Here is a 5,036-nt window from a genome sequence, read left to right as displayed (position 1 = left end):
GCAACATCTCTTTATTCAAATTTTGGAAAGAAATATGGTAATGAGGACAATGACATGGTAACAGTGGGATTCACCAATTGAGCCCTCGCAAAATATTGAAGGTGATGGAGATGGCAACTCAGCCCCTCTTATCGTAAGTAGCTCGGCAATGTCTTCTATTGTAAGGCCACACGCAGCCAGGGATCTCAAAAACAATTCCATGATGGTTAAGTTAGTGAATGTTGTTGGGGAAATGGCTTTCTCAAAGTTAGGGGTGCTCCACCCATTAGTCAGAGATTTTGTATGCAAAGGTAATGGAGGTTCAAGGATTCACTGATCAAAATCTTAAACGGGTGTTCGACCATCTCATGGAGATGGAAAATGAGTCTGCAAGTCATGGCAAAGAAGATTGAGGTGCGCAACTTGCTGAGAAGTTCGATCTCATGATGAAGACTCACTTTTGAGTTTTTAGATCATTGGACAAGTGTGGACCCAACTAGTCTACTGACTACTTTTATGCCTTATCTTCATCCATGTGCTAAGTTTTTGCACCATGTCATTTATTGTGGTTGCAAACATGCCAATTGAACTTTCATGTGTACCTCTATTTTGTTGAGTTTTCTACTCATGTTGTGCGAGCTATTATAAACTATGGATTGTTTTTTATTGGTATCTCATGTTTTAACTTTATGTGTGTGTGTTTTCATTAGATCTAATTCCTCTTATATCATATATCTATCATTTATTATTGTTTATTTATTATTATTTATTAATATATCTTGACCGAATGTTATCAAGTTATTACTCTTTTACTCTATTTACTTTTAATTCCCCTTATCCCCGAGTATGAATGTTATCAATTTATTGGTTTCATTTATTATTTATTTCCATGTCCCCCGATCGAATGTTATCACTTTGTTTTGTGCAATTTTCTGCAGGAGTTGCCATATGGCTATGATAATGACACCGTAACATTGTACCGAGGCATTCGGGTTCGCATGTTTATGTTAATTTTCAAACGATCGTGCACCGTGAGTAATGCACGCGTAGCTAAGGCATAACCAGCCTCGAAAGTGAGTCAATGGTGTGTATCTGCTTGCTATTGTTGTTGGGAATGAGTGTGGCGGGCTGGATATCCAATACCTACACCGCAGCCAACTCATTACCAAATACTGAGCATCCAAAGGGCATAGGCCAACTCATTGCGTGTTTGAGTCTACTTTGTTACTTTTGTTTTGAAGTTCATATGGGACCCTATAATGCCAATGAAGTGTTGATGTATGATGTTTTTGTCACTTGAGCCAAGATGACAAAAATGAAGTGGACACTGGATGGCAAAGCTTGAAGACGCTCGAATCCAGTCGGTGTTACTCGAGCTGTTGTTAGTAGAAAACAGGCATTCAATTGTTACCTATGTTTTCGGTTTTTGTTTATTTTCTTAAGCTTTTCAGAAACTGCTAACTAGGAAGTGGCATGGTTGTATATTATAATAGTTGATCATGTATATAAAAACTCCATCAATGTTGTTTTTCAATGAAATATCAAAGTTGTATCTATTTCATAGTGCAACTTTACATAGTGTATGGTCATGACTATGCAGTGCAGCAACTACAAACAAAACAAAATTATAAAAATTAAAAAAACAATTACAAAAATTAAATTTAAAAATTCAAATATATGGGCAATATTTAAATAGAAAACCAACAAAATGAACAAAAATTTAAAAATTAAAAATTAAAAACAATTACATGAAAATTAAGTTTAAATTTAAATCAATGATAAAATTTAAATAGCAACACCAACAAACAAACAAAGCCAAAAATTAAAAATCGAAACAATGACAAAATTAAGTTTAAAAATTCAAATCTATGACAATATTTAAATAGGAAACCAACAAAAAAACAAAATTTAAAAAATAAAAATTAAAAAAAAATTACAAAAATAAGTTTAAAATTTAAATCTATGACAAAATTTAAATAGAAAACCAACAAACAAACAAAATTTAATAAAAATAAAAAATAAATAAAATTATAAAATTAAGTTTAAAATTTAAATCAATGTTGAAATTTAAATAAAAAACCAACCAACAAACAAAACCAAATATATATATATATATATATATATATATATATATATATATATATATATATATATATATATATATATATATATATATATATATATATATTAAAAGATTCAACTCTAACACATTCTTCAAACATATTTGAAGGGGTAAGCTCACCATATACTGAAGTGGTGATTGGATCCCCACTTCTGTGCGAACCAAACACCATGAACTCCCGAAGTGACCAATTCTGGACTTTCACTTTCGCTGTCCAAACACAAGAACTGGTCATTGTTCTCACACTTCCTATTGCAACCAAACACACTGAACTGGGGACTTCACCTGAACTCTTTATTTCCACTGAAGTGCCACTTCTGGACTTTGGACACTTCGGTGGAACACTTCTAAACCAAACATGCCCTAAACCACCAAGAGCTTCTTATGTCCCCCATAGAGACTGGGAGATCAGGTAACCTAAAGAGTCACAAGAAAAGATTCCAAACAAGAGTCACAAACTGACACTGACGAAAGAGATGATCAACCGACTCGCTGTCCGCATGACAAAGAACACACGTAGTTGTAGGGAGCTGTTACATCGTCTGAAAGCTAAATTTTCAAGGGACAGGATCTTATTCCTCCAAACCAGCCAATTGAAGATGTTGACCTTCCACGGGCATAAGGAATTCCAAATGGCCTTGGAAACCGAACAGCAAACCCCCTCCCCCCGTCGATCAGGAAAGAATAAAAGGATTTGACAATAAAAAGCCCATTAGATGTTAAAATCTACCATTTCCCATCCTCCTCCTGATGGCCCTCATGTAGAGCAAAGCGTTCTAAAAAACACTCAACCTCTGGATCCTCCTTGAATGGTGCAAGATCTAACCAAAGGATAAGCTCCCCTACAGTGCTGCTCAGAAAAGCTGCCTCTCGAAAACACCCTCAGGCCAAATATTCACTCCAGCATCGCCCAAATAACCATCTGTTCTGCCAAAATAATGACTGAGCTCTATTCTAAATAGTTTGATTGATACACCCCCTAAAAGCGGGAAAGTAGCTAAAGATACCACCCGTATAGAGGATACCTGACTCGGATGTCAGATAAACAAATTCCAATCAGAAGCTCCATAGTTATAGCGCACGATCGACTAACCACACCAGTTCCCATCAGTAATCAACTTCTACCACCATTTCTTGAGAACGGCGAGGTTAAAGTCATTCAAGTCCAGGATACCCCATCTTCCTAACTCCTGCGGTCGACAGATGTTCTTCCAACATACCAACCGACATTTGGGGTTATCAATGTCTGCACCGGACCAAAGGAAGTCTCTTCTGGTACGGTCAATAACCTTAATAACCCAGCTCAGTAGGCGAAATATGGACATCCAATAAGTTGGAATAGCAGACAAAACAAAATTCATCAGGGTCAGTCTACCACCCATCGAAATCTGGCCAGCTTTCTAGGAGTTTAGGTGCCACGAACTTTTGCAACGAAGGCTTCCAAATCTTGCTTCCACGGCCTTCTTCCCAAAATTGGAATTCCCAGATAAGTGATCGGAAGCAGACCCACTGCACAACTGAGGGTCAATGAAGCAGCAGAATTTGGGAGTTAGTCTGCTCTCCAGGAGAAGAGACAATTCTTACAAAAATTAGTTTTCAATCTGGACAAACTTTCAAAAAGATATAACAACAATTTGATGATTCTGAGGTCCTATAGACCCCCAGTGGTCAAAATCAACATATCATCGTCATAGTGCAGGTTACACATCCGTTCCTGGTCACCCAAAAGGACCCCAACCAGAAACCAAAAATTCAATGCGTTCTTAAACATAGACCTAACCACATCCGTAATAAAATGAACAGTAAAGGAGAGAGGGGGTCCTCCTGACTCAGTCCCTGACGGTATCTCATATAACCGCTTTGAGAACCATTAACGACAATAAAGGCCTTCGAGGAGCAAACTAAAGATTTAATCTAGCCAACCCAACGCCTATCGAAGCCCCTCGCTCTAGCAAATCTAACAGAAAATCCCAATCCACTAAGTCAAAGGCCTTAGAAAAATCAACCTTCACTATATGACCTGGCAGCTTGCGCTTGTGACGACTGTACATAAGCTCCTCAATCGTGGCAATATTGTCGATAATGCATCTATCTCTAATGAAGGCTTACTGAGAGCTATCCACCAACGAACACAAGACCTTTCTCAATCTTGTGGCTAAAATTTTGGAGATGATCTTCAGTGTAGAGTTGATCAGACTAATGGGCCTGTAATCAGAGGGAGACTTCGGGCTCTCAACCTTAGGAATTCGAGTGATATAGGCCCAGTTAATCTGTTCACGATTAGCCCTTCTGAAGTAGAAGTCCTCACACAGGACATATAACTCCATTTTGACCACATCCCAAAATCACTAAAAGAAAAAGAACAAAAATCCCGTTTGGTCCAGGGCCTTTGTCTGCACCCAATTGAAAAACCACTCCTTTGATCTCGTCTATGGAGAAAGGGGCCTCTACGTGTGAGAGATCCACCAATCTTTAAAAGAAAGAAGATGCTACCAATTAATCTTGCACCTATTTTCTCTCTGTTGTCCAAACTGGTATCTGAATCCCGTGGTGAAGATCTGACCAATATCCCCAGTATCTACAAACTGGGTCCTCCTTGGGTTAAACTAGGAATGAAATTCCTAATCCTTTGACGGTTAGCCACAACATGAAAACATTTTGTATTAACATCACCTTCTTTAAGCCAGTTCACTCTAGACCTTTGTCTCCAATAGATCTCCTCCTGTTTCTTGATCTCCTCGAGCTCCTGCAAGAGGGAGCACTCTTTAGCCAAGTCCTCCATGAAGACAACAGTGGTTTCCTTAGACACATATAGGGAATCTAATTCGTTCGGCAGTGCAAGCTTTTTGAGCTAATAGAACCAAAGCAGGTATGGGCCCAATGTCTAAGCATCTTAGAAATAACAAAGGCACCACAACCAGCAGGGGTGTCCACA

The 5,036-nt window shown here is 38.1% G+C and overlaps 1 pseudogene; it reads left to right on the top strand.

Moving 5' to 3' along the window:
* Nucleotides 1–2,517, top strand: part of LOC120249486 — a 20,027-nt pseudogene extending 17,510 nt beyond the window's left edge.
* The last annotated feature ends 2,519 nt before the right edge of the window (nt 2,518–5,036 follow it).

Source organism: Dioscorea cayenensis, chromosome 3 (assembly GCF_009730915.1).
Source record: "Dioscorea cayenensis subsp. rotundata cultivar TDr96_F1 chromosome 3, TDr96_F1_v2_PseudoChromosome.rev07_lg8_w22 25.fasta, whole genome shotgun sequence".
In the NCBI taxonomy this organism is placed as follows: domain Eukaryota; kingdom Viridiplantae; phylum Streptophyta; class Magnoliopsida; order Dioscoreales; family Dioscoreaceae; genus Dioscorea; species Dioscorea cayenensis.
The sequence above is the reverse complement of the archived record's forward strand: the minus strand, read 5'-3'. Positions and strand labels throughout refer to the sequence as shown.